This window comes from Dipodomys ordii, unplaced genomic scaffold, assembly GCF_000151885.1.
Source record: "Dipodomys ordii isolate 6190 unplaced genomic scaffold, Dord_2.0 Scaffold48, whole genome shotgun sequence".
Taxonomy (NCBI): domain Eukaryota; kingdom Metazoa; phylum Chordata; class Mammalia; order Rodentia; family Heteromyidae; genus Dipodomys; species Dipodomys ordii.
Window position 1 is genome coordinate 1145476 of NW_012267264.1, and position 18610 is coordinate 1164085.

The following is an 18610-nucleotide window of genomic DNA, read 5'->3' on the forward strand; positions in this document are numbered from 1 at the left end:
AGGATGATTTGAAAGGCAATGTCCTTATTCACTGCACTCTAGAGATTCTTGAAAGAAAGAGGGGAAAAAAGGAAAAATACGTGTCATAAGAGATCATTGATATCATTCAAATTCAATCCATTATTTTTTTACTTATCAACTAAGGACTAGAGAAAAGGAACTCATTGGAAACAGATGGCACTAGTTTACCAAAGCAGAGCTGAGATTAGAACCCAGACCTCCTGAGGTCCAGTCCCCAGAGTCTTGAAAGAGAATAACCAGTGCCTTCCAAGATTTGTAAACTGACTTTGTAACAGCAGCAGTATGCACTGGGCTTAGAAAACAAGTGGGAACTGGCTCTCTGCTCATGCTTAGTCTGTGTGGTCAGGCTGACTTCTTCAGGCCTTGTTAAGCTAGCCCCCATGGGAAAGTGTCAAATCTGTAGGTCCCCACAAGGACCATGGCTGTGTAGCACCAGGTCCTCTGGGACCCAGTCAGGGAAATGCAACGTCTGCTGTGGACTTTCTGTGCTTGGATTGCTGCCGAAATTCCCAGTTCTTTGGTAACCTGAGTGCTTAACATTTTCCAGGAAATTTTTCTCCCAAGGCATTTCTTCTGGATCGTTAATGTCTGGTACATAAGATATCATTTTTTTAATTCAACAGATTTTAAACTCATTTTCCCCTAGACAAGACGAATTGAATGTATAGAGTTTCCCATATGGGGCTTTTCCCCAAAAGATAGATGCTGGAATTCACCAGGTTTCTACAGTGATGGCATTGGATTGAGCCTGGCATTCTTTCTCCACCTCAGGTGTGTGTGTGGTGGTGGTGGGGGAGGAGGGAGGTAATTGCAGTATTCCAACTGGGAGAAAGTATGATCAGGTTTTTATCCTAAGGGGGAATCTAAATCTTATCAGATAGAAGAGTTTCTGGCATCTATTTCTCTCCACTGCCTAAAGAAATCTTCCCGAATAGAATCCACCTAGCAGCATGCAACCTGACATCCACCTGGACCAAGGAGGGCAAGAGTTAGCAAGCCCTGTCCATCAGCATGGGACTGGGCCCTAGTGGGGCCTGTGACAACACAGAGGGCCGTGGGACTGAGCCTTTCTCCCTCGCCAGTCCATCTGCAGAGGCCAGGACTTACCGGAGTCCCGGGTAAAAAGAGCAAAGGTCAGTGCACACTTCCATGGGGAAGAGGAGGTGGTCTTGATGGCTCAGGACTGAGTGTCTGAGTGAGAATTGACTGCCAGGAGGTTTGCAAGGCCCTAGGTTTAATCCCCAGCACCACACACACACACACACACACACACACACACACACGATAATGACATTTAACAATTCTACCGTAACTATGACCAATCGAACAAAAATTGCTTCATTTAGTGGTGCTGATGGCTAGACAAGGGAAGTGTTTGTTGTAGTTGTTCTTAATCTAGTCAAATATTAGAGAAGTGAAATCATCAGCTTCATGAGAACAGGGACCATATCATCTTCATTCTTGCATCGAGGCACTGAGAAGTATTTGTGGATATGAAGAAAACAGTATGAAGCTGGGGAGTTTGCCCTGGACAGCCTTGCAACAGTAAAGCTGATTTAATTACAGAAATGAAGCCTTGAACAAATGCCTACCTATTCCCTGGCAATATTTTTCTGCTGCCCAAGGCAATGTCACTCTGTGACCTTTAGCCAGTAGCTTAACCTCTCTGAGTCTATTCTCATGTCTATAGAAAATGAGTATAATAGTATTTGTTCTCTTCCATTCTGGTTATTGTGAGGATCAAAAATAATAATAATGTACATGAAAGCCCTTGATAGATTGCAAGGTGCTGCTCCACTGCAAGGGATTATTATAGTCATTGTGTATATTGTAAAGCTACCAGAATAGTCATTTTTACAATATAAAGAGTAGCAACATGAGCTCCATTACAAGAGAGGAAAACAGAGCCAATTTTCCCAGTAGAAGAATGACCCCCAGATGAAGCAGAAAGATCAATAAAATAACCCCAGCAAGAACAATTGAATGATTTTATTAGGGCTCACTCTGATCTAACCAATAGCAATACTTCTCAGAAGTAGTTATCAGTGCACAGACAATCATGCCATCCTTTTCTAGACTTGCAGCCAAAGCATTACTCGTCTTTTAAAATTTGATTCTGTGAGGCTGAAGTTCAGAGCCAGCCTATGCTGACTTTGGTCTTCAGTATGGAAGTTAAGTCCCAGTGAGTTTCCTTTCTCCCTTCTCTTGGGAAGAAATCCAGATGGAGGCCAATTCTTTTTCATTTTGGTAAAAAGAACCCTCTTTTCCTTTGGGAAACAAGCTTAACTTCATTGTCATTCCAAGTGGGATTAGTCTTTTCCCAGGTTTGACCAATTAGTGTTGTATTTTTCTGGCCACAGTGAGTGGTTTAGGAATAGACACGTGGTCCAAGCCTGGCCAATGAAAGTCAGTTCTAGGACTTCTGCTGGTATAAGTAGGAAGGAGTTGTCTTCTTTCATGGGAGTTGTTAAGGCAGAAGTTATATGCCTGGAATCTTTGGTAGTCACCTTTACCACCATCTAATAATAAGGAAAGAGCTAAAAAAGAGAACTAAAAGATTCTAAGTGATTCTGCCTGACAGGGTTTGAGCACTAGATCAATTACACAGAAAAGATAAGGTGGGACAATCAGGGAAGCAGGTTTATTTAGCTGTTTTGATTGATTTGAGAGGACTTTGGCACACAAGAGTTATCTCCTGTTAGTGCCTAGTACCTGGCCCTGAGGCAAGTGACCTTGAGTCTAAGAGCCCAGAAGAGGAGGAGAGTGGATATGTGGATTCCTCATTGGTTTGTTTGCATGTGAAAGTCATGCTTGTAAGATATATTAAGTGGGTAGATTTCATTAGGTAGCCAATTAAGAGAATACCTTGCGACATTCAGGCAGGAAAAGAAGTTTATTTACCAAAATGATACCCACTCTGTGCATGGTGGAGAGGCATGGCCAAAAGGGGCAACCTAACCCCAGGCCAGGACTTCTCTAGGCCAAGGACAGGAAGAGGTGTGGGCAGGTGGGGGAAAGGTGTGGCCACATTGGATCTGGATGTGACCTTAGGGCCTGGAACCTACCAGTGGTGTGTGAGGAGAGACAGCTCAGGAAGCGAGCTAGCAGGAGGGGGAAGTACTGCTTCCTAGTATGCCAATTACTTAGGTGACACAGATACTTAGGTGGGGGGGGGGTGTCTGCACAGAGCCTGCTTGGCCTGAGGCAGACCTTACATCCCAGCCTCTTGATAATTATGAAAAAGGGTGCAGATTCTCTAGCTACTTCCTACTGCCAAGGGGTGTCAACATTAGTGGTTCCCCTCTAGGGGAAGGCAGCAGGCAGCAGCTGTTACTTGGTGGTAGTCCTTAAATGAAGTCTGGAAGAAGTCTCATTAGGCAGAGAGGGGCTGAGCAAAAACAGCAACAACAACAAAAAACAACCAGGATCCTCACATCTCAGTCTCCGGAGTAGCTAGGATTACAGATGTGAGCCACCAGCACCCGGATAGAATGGCTAGGTCCTATCTCCCGCATTCCAGGCTGTCCTGGAGTTGGTGGAAATGTCCCTAGCTACTTCTGACATCTGGCAACTAGGTAGGGGAAAACGTCAGGTAACAAAGGCAAGAATGTAAATTCCTGTCCAGTTAAAAGGTAGACAGGTAAAAGGACATTAGATGGGCAGGCTTCTTACTTCTATTGACCTCCCGGCTCTGGTTAATTTTGAAAGGGCAGGCACAAAGTGGCTGATATGACATCATCATCTCTTACTCCTTTCCATGGTCCCTTGTTCCCCAGACTGGTTGAGTCCCAGAGGTCTAGGTGCTTGTTGCTGGGATGGCTCATCCCAGTTGGTATTCATGGAGATTTGAACTCAAGGCCTGGGCACTGTCCCTGAGTACTTCTGCTCGAGGCTAGTGCTCTACCATTTTGAGTTATAGTACCACTTCCTGTGTTTGGTTGGTTAATTAGAGATAAAAGTCTGTTGAGCCATGGTTCTAGTCTGGCTCTTTGTAGGTTAGTTGGGAGATGGAGTCTCAGGGATTTTTCTGCCTTGGCTGGCTTTGAATTGTAATCTTTGCCACAAAAACCCTTTATTATTTCCAATTAAAGCAACAGGGAGATCAAATAGAAATAAGTACAGCTTATCTGCTCCTTATCAAGAATTGACCAATAAATATTCTGCAATGTCAAAACTTGGTAGATGTGAAGAGGGTTTTAGCACAGATACAGTATTGATTTCTGGTGACCCAAATGGTGCTTAAGTTAACCAAAGTTCACAAGGCTTTCCTGTCTACACCTGTTTCACTAGCATAACAACATAGTCAGTCTTTCAGGTCAAGCTGGGTAAGATTACAAATCTATAGTACAGAAAGAATGTCACACAAGAGTCTTAGCTTTTGCAAATCAAAAACAATCTTTCACCAGGAATCAGCCACTTGTGATGGAGTCAAGCAGGAGTTCAGTCTACTTTTGCCATGGTGGAGGTAGTCAGTATGGTCTAGGCAGGAGTGAGGCCATCTTCCAGGTTGGAAGAGATGGATTGGATCTGGACTGCATCTAGACTGGCTGGCACTGAACTACGAATCCAAACTGAATAAAATTCAGGAATCTCAGACCATTTAAGCCAAATAACTTGCATACAATGCCAGATGACAAGTTTACACAGACATATACACACACTGTAAGCATTAAGCTTTGCAGCATGCAAAAATGAATAATAGCCATAGACTCTTGGAATTCCAGCAGTAAGAAGACATTATTTTGCCCAATATTTTAGAACCACATCGTTAGTGCTAGAATAGGCAACACCAAACAAAAAAAAGGCAAAACTCAAAACCCAAAATTTTTGACAACAATATGTTTAGACATTTTTACTAACAAAGCACATAAAATGATCGGGCTTCAGTTTCCATGGTCTGTGAAGAGAGGCAGCAACTTGTTAGCAAGGCACATTAGAATAAATGGGTGGAGGAGTAGTAAGCTTGGTGGAAGGGTAAGGGTCAGACAAGGCGTTCAAACCCTTAACCCACCATGTGGCCAAGATGGTAAACTCAAGATGGCAAATTTCTGAGAAAAAAATCATTATGGTAAGAAAACTTGCTGGAGCTTTATTGAATAAGGAAGCAAGCGGACAAGCAGACAAAGAAGCAGAAAGGAAGGGGCACCCTCTAACAGAGTGTGGGTACTCTCAAGGAAAGACAGAGAGAGAGGGGCTGGAAAGGTGGCTCAGTGGTTTAGTGCTTGCCTTGCATGCATGAGGCCTTGGGTTCGATTCCTCAGCACCACATAAGCAGAAAGAGCTGGAAGTGGCACTGTGGCTCAAGTGGTAGAGCACTAGCCTTGAGCTGAAGAGCTGAGGGACAGTGCCTAGGCCCAGAGTTCAAGCCCCACAACCAACTCTCAATGAGCAAGAGAGAAAGAGAGAGATTGAACCATAAGACAAGGGAAGTTAACCTTTCTAGACGAGATGGCTGGGAGGCAGAGGTGAAGGGCTTAGCGAGACAGAGAACAGTCAAAGAAAACCTGAACAAATAGAAACTCTGACAATTTTCAAAGCTAGAATGGCCAGCCTTTGAGAGGGAACCTAGAGGGGGGGTCCCAGGACCCAGGCTGCCTCACACTCTTCAGGGCACAAACCAAAAGGTTGGAGAAAAGAGAAAGAGGAAGAGAAAAAGGGAGATAGAAACAGTTGGACATGATTGGCAGAGAGAGAGCAAAGAGAGCCTGAAAGTAAACAGACTTCTGACCACATACCATTGTAGTAGCAAAAGCTGTCTAAATCTGAGAACGGCATAAAAGATTATGCTCTCTAGCTTTCCAGGGAGTGCAGGAGGCATTTCAAAGGGGTTTCCTGGTTTGGGCATGACTCATAGCACCCCATTAAAAGCATGGGAGAATCAGTCTGGGGAGTGAAGGAGAGCTGATCAGGCAGAAGCAGTATCCTGACTTCCCTCAGAGAGAAATGGTCAAGCCCCTAAAACCAAGAATCCTTCGCTCCGGAGGTGACTGGCCTTTCAGTTAAAGGCCATGGGAGCTCTCTGGTGTGGCGCCACATCTGGACAGAGACTGAGCAACAGAGAGTAGTTTCACTCACCAGAGTAGAGAAGTGGTGTGGACGTGGATGTGAAGGCCAGCAATGGTATTGGTGAAAAGTCTCAAAGCAGTTTGGTTCATGTTAAAGGGGTGGTCAAGAAATTCTAACATTTCCAACTCAAAAGCCCCATCCGAGTCACAGCACCATATGGAAGGTATATTAAATAGGTAGGTTTTATTAGGTAGCCAATGAAGAGAATACCATGTGATATTCAGGCAGTTAAAGAAGTTTATTTACCAAACTGCTGCGCCACAGTGCATGGTGGAGAGACATAGCCAAAAGGGGCAACCTATCCCGAGGGCCAGGACTTATCTAGGCCAAGGACATGAAGAAGTGTGGCCAGGTGGGGGAAAGGTGTGGCCACATTGGATCTGGATGTGACCTCAGGGCCTGGGACCTACCTGTGGGCAGATGGGAGGTGTGACCAGAGGCAGCTCAGGAAGTGACCTAGCAGGAGGGGGAAGTACTGCTTCCAGGTGTGACAGTTACCTAGGTGACACAGATACTTAGGTAGGGAGGTGTCTGCACAGGGTCTGGTTGGCCTGCAGCAGATCTTACAATGCTTACTTTGAATTGTTTGCTGTCTCAGTTGCTTAGGTATCAACCAGGCCCCAAGATACCAAAATACATCAGAAAATAAAGAAAAAATTAAAAATATGATTAATAAAGCTTGGATGGCCAGGGCCTCTCACAGTGTTGTTCACACAGGCTAGTCTGGGCAGAAGGTTTTCCAGCAGCAAGAGAGGACAAGTCTCTGGGAGCAAGTACTTTTCTGGCTATGGGGCAAACCATGTCACATGGCCAAGAACACTGAGCAGGAGGAGACAGAAAAAGCAATCATTCCAAGTGACATGATTCACCTATAGAGCTATCTCTGAAGTGGACTGTTTACAGCCCTTCCATTGCAGGGTAGATCCAATTACAAGATTAAACTAAAGTTTGCCATGTGCTAAATTCTACTCCCAATCCCAACCTTCCTTTAAGAAAGGTTGTCTGCCATTTTGTCCACATGACAAGGCTTTGGCAACCATATGTGTGTGTGATTGTCAGTGGACAGACTGCCCACAGTTCTCCTCTTCTCATGCTTTTATTTCCGAGCGTGAATGCAAGGGGTATGTGGAAATTTGGCTCTTGAGGTTGGATCCCAGTTAAGGCAAAAAATATTTGTTTTGTACCTACTGTGTGCCAAGTTTTAGCCTAGATGTGAGGATCTAGAGGGAAACAAAATAGACCAAAACCAAAACAACAACAACAATAACAACAACAACACAATTAAAGTAACCCCTGTCTACCAGGAGCCCATTTATTTTGGAAGGGTGTCAGGAAATATTAAATAACAAATATGGAAGTGAATATAAAATATAAAAGGGAGGAGGGAGATGATGACTGTGATTATAGGAACTGTTACCTCAGTCCTGGTAATGGTGGCAACTGGAGGGAGTTCAGGGAAATGCTGGTGGGGAAGGGAGGCAGTTTAGGGATGAACCCTGGAGGTCGTGGTACATACATCCACTTACTGTGTGCTGTGTTCCCAGACCTCAACATTGGATCAGTGACATAGCCAGCATGTGCTGTTCTTGATGTCTGTGCTCCTGATGGGAGAAGTGGGCAGACCGAAGACAGAAATCTGGATGTGTGTGTTAGAGAAAGGAGGTGTGGGTCCAGGAATTTATCTCTGCCTTTATTGTTCTATCATCGCTATCATCCCTCTCCCTCTCCATCTTGATCCTTATCTCTCTATATCTATATTAGCTATATCTACTCATCACCAGAGCTTGGCAAGTCAGAGGGTTCATATTCCAATCCTCAGATGTGAGTTTTGAGGCAAGTGTTGTAAGATCTCTAAACCTCTGTTTCATCATCCAGTAAATGAGATGAATAGCAGCTATCCCATTGTGCTTTACCAAGGGTGGGAAAGTTCATGAAGTACGAAGAGGGTTCTTGGACGTTTCCCTAGATAATTGCTGTGCTGTGCTGGTCCAGATTTGAGGCCACACAAAATCTAAGCCCACATGCAGGAGGGAGCTGGGACCTCCTCTCCTGTGACTTCCCCAAGTCTGTAGGATGCACCTGCTGCACCTGCTAGTTTTCCTTCAAAGAAACACAGGCATTTTATGCATATCAAAGGTGAAGCTGAGAGGGTTGGTGTTCCCTCAGGAGGAATTATGTCAAAAATAAAAAAGGTTGTCAGTCTTCACAACCTTGGGTAGTTTTCTTTCTTTCCTTTCCTTTCCTTTCTTTCTTTCCTCTTTCTTTTCTTTTCTTTTCCTTCCTTCCTTCCTTGCTTCCTTCCTTCACCTCTTTTTCCCTTCCCTTCCCTTCCCTTCCCTTTCCTTTCCTTTCCTTTCCTTTCCTTTCCTTTCCTTTCCCTTCCCTCCCCTTTCCTTCCTTTCCCTCCCCTCCCCTTTCCTTTCCTTTCCTTTCCATCTCTTTTCTTTTGTTGCTGGTGATTGAACCCACACATATTAGGCAAATATTTTCCCACCTAAAGCATGCCTCACTCTTCCTCCCCTCTTCTAGGAGAAACAAAAGTTTATTAGTATTCAGCTACAAGAGAAACACAGCCAGCAGCTAGGCAGAGGAGCATAGTACACTGAGATGGGATTGGGGGTGAGTGGGTTACCCTTTGGTTAGGCTGCTTTTGTGGACTGGTTCCCTTTCCTTGGACTGTCCATCTCTTTCTTAGACCATGGTCAAATTTCTTGCACAAGGGTCAGCTTGAGAGCTTGGTTTTTATGTCTGTATTCTATCTGGTGCGTTTCATGGGCTTGACTCACTTCTTTATTCAACCTGGCCTATTTTGCATGCTTGGCTCTCACCTATATTTCACCTAGACCTTAGTATTTTTCTGTCATGTTTCCTTAAATGGGACCTTCTCCACATTCCCATGTCAGAACAAATAAAACCAATCCTAGTTTTAGTAGGATGAATGTCTCATCTTCTTGTAACTGCTTCAAGCTAAGTAGGATCCAAGAGATATCCTTGCCTATATATTTTTTTCTCTGGTAGAGAGTTATGAAATGGTTCTAGGGGACATAGTGGGCTCTAATTAAATATCAGAATAAAATTGTACAGAAGCCAGGTCCAAGGAGTAAGAAGTACCCAAGGGTCAGGTGGCAGGAGCTGGAAGCCACATTGTAATATCATTTTATGGCCTGGAGGCAAGAAGAAACAAATCAAGTTAGAAAATCAATGGCAAAAAAAAGAGTAAAATAGACACTAGAGGTTCCAATTAGGGAAGAAGCCAGGATAACCCAAACCAGGTATTTTTCTGAGTGTTATCTTTGGGGTGGCTTATTCTTTATGTTGAGAAGCTTGATGGGTAATTTAGAATGTTAGTTTGAGCTTGTCCTGATCTATGAACTTGTACTGAAGGTGAGTCTTCCCCAAGCATCTCACAGGCTTCTCTTTTGGAAACAGGGACTTATCTAAGGGCTTTCTAGTGTCTTTCCTTCCTTCTTTCCTTCCTTTCCTTCCTTCCTTCCTTCCTTCCTTCCTTCCTTCCTTCCTTCCTTCCTTCCTTCCTTCTTTCCTTCCTTCCTTCCTTCCCTTTTTGTCAGTTGAGCTTGAACTCTGGGCCTGGGTGCTGTCCCTTAGCTCAAGGCTAGCACTCTACCACTTGGGCCACAGCCCCACTTCCGGTGATTTATTGGAGATAAGTGTCTCACGCACTTTCCTGCTGGGCTGGCTTTGAACCATGATCCTTACATCTAAGCCTCCTGAGTAGCTGGGATTATAGGTGTGAGCCACCAGTGCCTGTTTTAGACCTTTCTATTTTTCTATCCTGTTACTGGGTAGTAGTCTCTGGGAATGGAGGTCAGCCTACTTTGAGACAGGTCCAGATTTTTTCATGTCCCAAACAAAGAATTAAGCAAGACACAAGAGATGTTAGCAAAAAACTATGAGTGTTTACTGAAGTGAAAGGAAGATACACTACCAGGAAGCAGCAGGTTGAGTAAGATGGCTCATGAGCCCTTATTTTGGTCTTGAGACAATGTCTTGCTAACTTTGTCCAAAGGTGGCTTTGGACCAAGATTTTCCTACTTTCACCTCCTAAGTATCTAGTATTTAGAAGTATGAACCATCACACCAACCAGTTTTTTTTTAACTTCCTGAAAAAATTTTTTTAAATCAGAGATGGAGCTTGAACCCAGGACTTTGAGCTCACTCAGCTTGCTTGATCAGCTAGTGTTCTACCACTTGAGCCACACTTCCAGCCCCCAGCTATTTTCCTCATGTATGAGATTTCTGGTGGATCCAAACTGACACACTGGCCTTTGACAGGAGCTGGTTTAGGATGGCTGGGAAATGACCAAGGGAAGACACTTTATGTGCTTTGGCTAGTCCTGGCTCTCCTGATCTCAGGAAAATTCTCTCTGGGATGGGTTGGTGGCCTGCTCTGGTACTGGGAGGGGTTAAAGGAAGCAAAGTGGGGAGATGGGGAAGAGTCCACACCAGCTAGATCCCCAATAGTGATATTTTAGATTCAGGGAGCAGATGCCATCTTCTTCTGACCATAAATGAAATGCAAATAAAAACAACACTGAGATTCCACTCACCCCAGTTAGAATGGCCACTATCAGAAAACAAACAACAAAAGCTGGTGGGGATACAGCCAAAAGTGAACTTTAATACACTGTTGGTGGGAATGTAAGCTTGTTCAACCACTCTAAACTAAAAATACAATTGCATTATGACCCAACAATTCCACTTCTGGGCATTTATCCAATAGAGCTACAGTAAAGCTACAGTAAACAAGGCTACAGTAAAGCCACCAGAACAACCATGTTCACTGCAGTACTATTTACCATAGCCAAGAAGGAATCAGCTCAGAAGCCCCTCAATTGATGAATGGATCAAGAAAATGTGGTATACATAAACAACGGAATTCTATGCCTCCATCAGAAAGAATGACATTGTTAGGTAAGGGAAAGACTTGGAAAAATTATATTAAGTGAAGTAAGCCAGACCCAGAGAAACCAAGGTTGTGTTTTCCCTCATTTGTGGTAGATAGAATGTGCCTATACATCTCTAAGTAAACATATAAGGTGGTATTCCAGTGTTTACAAATGAATTAACTGAAGTGTAATAGACTCTTAGACTTTTGGAGAGTTCAGTCTTTTAGAAAGACTAGGTCAAAGCCCAACAAAATCGACACTAGGAAATGGGTATATGCAAGAGGGGGTAGTGAGACCAAGAGGAGAGGGTAAGACAAATGAAGGGGGAAGGGGGAAGAATGCATTGTATATATGCCCAAAAATTAAGAAAAGTAAGGGCAGAGGTGGGTTGAAGCGGGGTAAAAATGCTGAAGAGGGTGACACTGATCAAGACACATTGTATTCATAAACTGTTTTGTTATATGGCACCTCCTTTGTACAACTACTTGAAGATAATATTTTTAAAAAATGACAAGTGGGAAAGGAGACAGGAATCCCTTTTTACTTCCCAAGTGTCCTGATGGCACTTATTATGGAGAGATAGGTGCAAAACAGGGAGGAAGTGGTGGTGGGGGAGCTGGCTTTCATGGAGTACTAGAGGCTTGAAGAGAGTGAGGCAGAGCTCAAGACCCTATTAGCTACTCTCTTGGCTTTTTCCTAGGAGCTTCAGTCTTCACCATTTCAGCATCTTGGGGCTGGCTCTTACCACTCTCTTCTTGTTTGATTTGCTAAAGCTCTGTTTTGGTTCATTATTTCACACGCACACTAACAGTCTGCTGTCCTGTCCCCAGTCCCCCCTCACCCCCCAAGGTCCTGGGACGTTTTCCAAGCAGAGAAATCAAATGAGAAGTTAAATACAACTCGGCTCAGCATCCTATTCCCATCTTCCCATTGCTCCCTGCTCTTCCTTCCTGCTCACTGTTGCAGCATACCCAGGCAGTGGAGGGTCTGCACTGCCTCGAACCTTGCCAAAAATGCTTGTTTTGGAAATTTTGCTTATAAGGAGAGCCTAGGATAGTAAACCCCCACGTATCCATAACTCAGCTTTAATAATCATCAACATTTTGCTGATCTTCATTTATCTAAAACTCATATTTTTTCCCTAAAGTATTTAAGGTAAGCCCTCAGACATCATGCCATTTCACTGAAACCATTTCAATTTACATTTCTAATGAATAAGGAAGCATTAATGAATAAAACGCATTAACCACAGAGCTAGCATCCAACCTAATAAAAGAACAGTAATTTCTTTTTTTAATGTGTAAAAGTGCATCTATGATTTTACTGAGCATCTTCACAAAAAAGAAAGAATAAATGTATCCTAGGATTTAAAAAAAAGCCTGTAGAATTTGGAATTTGTGTCAGAATTAAAAAAAAAAGACAAGCTACATAAAACCGTGTAATGACCAATATTAACTTCAACTCCCATTACTTCATTTCCAGAAACACAAGAATATTTTACTGGCAAAAAGATGAATGGTGGCTGGGTGCAGGTGGCTCATGCCTGTAATCCTAGCTACTAAGGAGCCTGAGATCTGAGGATCCCAGTTCAAAGCCAGCCCTGGCAGGAAACTCTGTGAGACTCTTATCTTCAATAAACCATCAGCAAACTGGAAGTGTTGCTGGCTCAAGTGGTAGAGTGCTAGCCTTTAGCTGAAGAGCTGAGGGACAGCTCCCAGGCCCAGAGTTCAGGCCCCACGACCAACCAAAAAAAAAAAAAAAAGAAAAGAAAAGCTAAATGGCAAAAACTTAAAATGTGTTTCAATACCTTAAAATAAGTACTTAAAGCTTATCTTTTTGAGTCCCCTATATTATCTTTACTGTTCCCCTTTTTCCTAACACTGCCTTCCCACAAGGACCAGTAATTTCTTATTGTTGGAAATAGAACCCATATTCAGATACCCCTGATTGTTGCCTTTTGTTGGTTTAGATTTGAGTCTGTGATCTCAAAATGAAGAGATTTGTTAAAGGAGATGAAGAGTGAGAAGAACTGTAGTAAGAAGTTGAAACTTTGTCCTGTTTTCAGGCTTCTAGAGTTTGCTGAAATGCTGAACAATGGGCTTTATTTTGTTATCCAAGAGCCTTGATTCTTCCCAGGACTTAATTAGGGTGGAGTGCCTGTACTGACCAGACACTGCCCAGTGTCAAGAGGTGGTGTTTTCTTTCCTTCTTTCCTTCCTTCTTTCCTTTCTTCTTTCTTTCCTTTCTTCTTTCTTTTCTTCCTTTTTTCCTTCCTTCCTTCCTTCCTTCCACTTTTATTTTCTTTCTTTGTCAGTACTGGGTCTTGAACTCAGGGCCTCATACTCTCACTTGGCTTTTTTACTCAAGGATGGAGCTCTATCACTTGAGCCACAGCTCCATTTTCAGCTTTTTGGTAGTTAATTGTAGGTGAGAATCTCATGGTCTTTCTTGCCCAGTTTGGCTTCAAACCATGATTCTGATCTCAGATTCTGAGTTGCTAGGATTACAAATGTGAGTACCAGACCAATCCTGGCTGTTAGACTTTCCATGGATGTCTTTCTTCTCTTTTCATTCTTCTCATCCCTCTTCTGGTGAGAATCCTGTAACTCTCTGGTCTTCATAGTTGCCCCTTCTTTTCCTTGCTCTCTCCTGTGTCAAGAGCACTTCTTGGACATGGACTCCCTCTTTCTGAGGGAGTCTTCTTTCCTCTTTCCTCTCTTAGGCTCTGTTTGTCAGGAAGATGAATGGGTCATTCTCTGAGCTTTGGTGCATAATTCCTGTACCAATCTAGATCCTTGCTTCCCAGTTATGTCTGTACCCACTTTCTGTTCATTTCTCTTCCAAAAACAGAGTCTGGGACAAGAATTCAGTATAGGGGATTGATTTGGGAGATGTACCTGGGAGGCAGAAGTGAAGACTAGGGAGAGCAGGGTAGGGCCAAGCCAGGAGAAGGTAAAAGTTCCTTGTTTATCTGGTTCCTGGGCTGGGTACCTGGGCCTCAGTGCCATACAGATGGCCCTCTTAGTTGCTATGTGGGCATTTATCCACAGAACCCTATTCTTTACTCATAGAGATATGCTCCTGGCTTGGTGCTTTGTGCTAGGAGTAAACCTAAGTCAGGACAGGGACAGTGAAACTGGAAGTTACATCTACTGTGAACCTCTCTGCTACAGAAATTCTTCCCTTCATGTCCCTGATTTATTAATAGTAATGACAAGAATGCAATGCGTTGAATGCTTTTCTGTATTCCAGTCCTTGGGCTAATGGGTTCCCAAACATTTTATCATATAATGTTCTAAAGACCTGTCTCAGTGTACAGATGACAAGGGAGACCCAATTGTCAAGCATTCTCTAGTGGGAACTGATGATCTGGGGTCGAGTCAAGGGCCAGGGTTAGGTGCTCAGTCAGTTCTCTTGGTACCCTTGGTTCTACCAAACCCAAGCCTGACAGATTGAGTTCCCAGGGCTGAGGCCTCGGGGAATGAAGAATGACAATGTTCAGGAGCATCTCAGGTGAATTTATGTTGGTGGTCATCTTTAGACTTGGTTCTTTTTAAAAAATATGTTTAAATTATTACAAAGATAATGTACAGAAGGGTTATAATTTCCTAAGTCAGGTAATGTGTACATTTCTTTTGGATATTGCCACCTTAGACTTGGTTCTTGATGTTAAAAGCCTGGAATAAATTACTTGTAGAAAATGAGGATTCTTTTCTTGGTTGCATGCTGTTAAGTTGAAAGCCACTAAGGCCTCTAGGTTTTGAAAGGTTCTGTTGGATACATCTGGCTTTTTTTTCTCCCATCAGAGTTGGCAAAGACTTTCCTTTGGAGAGTGAATGTGGCCAGTGCTATACTCAGACTCTGCCAGCTGTTGGACAGATGTGAGCTGCTGCCTGGGGGTGGCAGTGGGAGTCTGGGAGAATGAGGATGGAAGAGAGTATGGAGGAAAACATGAATGTGGAATACTAAGAACCAGTATGCGAGGGTAGTGAGTCCTTCACCACCCCTCTCCATGTCCCCCAGCTGGCACAGGGCTCACAAGGATGAGCTGTCTGTGGCAGGGAGTCACAGGAGTGAGGGGTGGGGCTCAAAGTCTTCTTAAGCAGAGCCATAAATGTCATGGGACTCCAGAGAGCATGAGAGGCTGTGCATGTATGGTTTCTATATTTACAAGTTCATTTTACTTATTTGTCCACTTTACATCTTGTGGTGGGATCCTTGATCCTCTATTTTTTGGGGGGAGAGGGGTCGGTTGTGGGGCCTGAACTCTGGGCCTGGGTGCTGTCCCTCAGCTCTTCAGCTCAAGGCTAGCACTCTACTACTTGAGCCACAGCACCACTTCTGGCTTTTTCTGCTTATGTGGTCCTGAGGAATAGAATCCAGGGCTTCATGCATGCAAGGCAAAGCACTCTACCACTGAGCCACCTTCCCAGCCCCTTGATCCTCTATTTTAAGACCATCTTTGGTAACGGTGTGGATATGTGGCCCTATAACACATGCCCTCCTCAAGGTGTTCACTGGCACTAAAGACTGAGAAAGACATAATTCTCCTGTGAGCCTGGGCATTAAGGATTCACAAGCCTGGAGATTTGGAGCAATCTATGCCACCATATAGGAGGGAGGGGTTGCCTGGAGAAGAGAGGTGCAGGGGAAAGGCCATGAAGATGGTGTGGGGTCTGGACTTTGTATCAACCTGGGCAGATGCAGTCTTTTTCCATCGAGGTTGGTTTGCTTTGGATTTCTGTCATTAACAGCTCAAGAGCTCCAACTGGCACAGAGGTTGCTTCTTCTTTGAACTGCCAAGCTACCCACTAAACCTGCCAAAGCCAAATCTGATAGCTCCTTTCTGTAGTCTCTTCTCATTCAGAAGCTTGGGGCTCCCTTCCCATTCCCCAAGCTCATACACCAGGGCAATGGACTGTGTACCCTGAAATTCTCATGTTGAAATTGTAACTCCCTAAGTGATGATATTAGAGGTGAGGGTTTTGGAGCGATTAGATCATGAGGTGGGAGTCTTATAAGTGAGATTAGTACTTTTTATAAAAGAGGTCCCCAACACCTCCAGAGTCCTTGTCCTCTTTTACTTTACCATCCATGTGAATTCAAGTCTGTGATCTGGAAGAGGGCTTTGTGTGTATGTGTGTGTGTGTGTGTGTGTGTGTGTGTGTGTGTGTGTATGGAGGGTTCCTGGGGCTTGACAGGGCCTGGGCGCTGTCCCTGAGCTTTTTTTATTTTTTTGCTCAAGACTAGCACTCTCTACCACTTGAGCTATAGCTCACATCTAGCTATAGTTGTTCATTGTTAATTGGAGATGAGAGTCTCACAGACTTTCCTGCTCAGATTGGCTCTGAACCATAATCCTCAGATTTCAGCCTCCTGAGTAGCTAGGATTACAGGCCCTGGCACTGGGCTTTTTTTGTTTGTTTGATTGTTTCCTTAGGTTTTGTTGTCTGGTATTTGTCTTTGTTGTTGTTATTGTTTTTCAACAATCTGCCGGTGTTTGAGGTTGATTTGCAGAACCTTGCTGTCCCTGGTGCAGACTGTGCTTGTTCACCAGCCCTGGGATTTGAGGTAATCCTTTGCCTGAATAACTGGTGGCTGGCCGTGGCCAAGCTTGGGTGGCGCTGACTCCAGTGACAGGTCTTGCCCTGTTGCACACAAACAACTCTCCTGAAGCCCCTCCATATCAAGCAACAGAAACAAGTTAATTTATTTGATTTCAAAAATTTTTATTGTTATTCTTACAAAAACCATAAAAGGATAAGCATGTTCCTGTGAGAAGTTTCATATTCTGGGAATGAGCTCTGTTCCAAGTCTTATGAGCAAAAGGCTCAAGACCTCTTAGCCTGGTAAGGTGCCAAGGTGATCTGCTCAGTTCTCAGAGCTGCCTGCCCCTGCCACCCATGCCTCCTTTGCTCCAGACCTTCAGATTTTGTGTCCCTCAAGGCCTCCTCAACATGCCATTTCCCATCCCTCCTCATTCTCTGCTTTCCACTGTCACTTGCTGTATTTCCCTATATCAAGCTTTTATTGACAGCCTCCTCTTGGCAGGAAATCTACCTCTCTAAAATCCATCCTCTAACTCTTCTCTTCCAGTTAGCACATGTGACCTCTCCTGTACCAGTCTATCTCCAGAAAGCAGTACCTGGCTGGAAGAACACTTCGGGGCTCTGAGGACCTGTGCTCTAGGCCTGGTTCTGCTATCTGTTGGCTTTTAGGGTCTTAGGTACAGGATATGCATTCTTCACCTCCCATCACCCAAAATAAGATTTGCAATTCTCCAAAATACAAAACTTTTGAGTGCTGACAAAATACCATGTGTGTCAAATTCCACTCCATTAAGCCTTGTTTCATGCACAAAATTATTTTAAAATATTGTATAAAATAATCTTCAAAGTGTGTATAAGACATATATAAAATGTAAATGAATTTTATGTTTATACTTATATTCCATTGCCAGACTAAGAATCCAAAAAGCCCTAAAAGATCCCAAATCTAAAATACCCTGGTCCCAAGGATTTTGAATATGAATGCTTAGTCAGTATTTTCTTATTTTTACAGTTGCAGTGATCCTGCATCAACAGGATGTGCTACCTAGCAATAGATGCTAATGTGCCCTGAAAAGTATGCACGTGCTACAGAGTGCAAGCAGAGTTCCCTGTGGGCTCCTGGGCACTGCTATTTTCATCTCATTTCCCACCCACTAAAGACGGCACTGTGCCTTTGCACTCTGGTGAAAATCAGTATGGCTGACTTCCACATTTATCTGGTGAGCTTCAGAAGCTCACAGCACCAGTTAGGGTTGAGCACAAAGCAGTGCCCAGTCTTAAAGTATATTGCTTTGATTCAAGTTTGCTTGGGCAGAATCATCACTCACAGAGCGATGTGACATCAAGGCAGCAAGCTGGTGGAAAAACCCAAATTCCTTTGTTCAACCTTGTCAACATGACCTCCAGCAGAAGGGCCATGCTGGCAGCTGGGCCTGGGGCCCTGGCACTCACCAGCAGTACTGTCCCAATGCTGGGGGGCATTTGGCAAAGGACTTTGGCTTTCTTACTGGCTTTCTTACTCCCCACAGAATAGGTGGGAAATGGTCTTGCTGGGATGAGTCAGTCAGATGAGAACCACCCTTTCACAAATTGGGACAGTGTCCTAGTGTGAGCTCAACCCTGGACCACTCAGAGCTCCACAGGGGGACTCCTGCCCTGGGGATCATTGTCTGGAATATGTGACCGTCACATATTGACAAACCCTTTCTTCAGGACCCTCCCTTCATGGAGCTACATCCTTTGTTCTTTTTGTGATATGAAAATGACATCATCATTTCCCAAAAGCCTAGCACCCAGATGTTATTCAGAAGACACATTCTAGATCCTTCCTACCTCCCCACCCCCATGTTGTACACAGCTACACATTACACCTGACAAAATTTATCTTCTCTTTAAGACTATCCTAGCCCTTGAGGATCCACTCAGGGCAATGCCATTGCAAACACTATAACCTAAAGTCAGTCACATCAGAAACAAAGTCAGTCACCAGAGAAGAGAGCTGCTTTGATTGGTTTTTGCTCAGTCAATCCTAACCCTAATCTTCCAGCCACTCCAAGTGGGTTTATT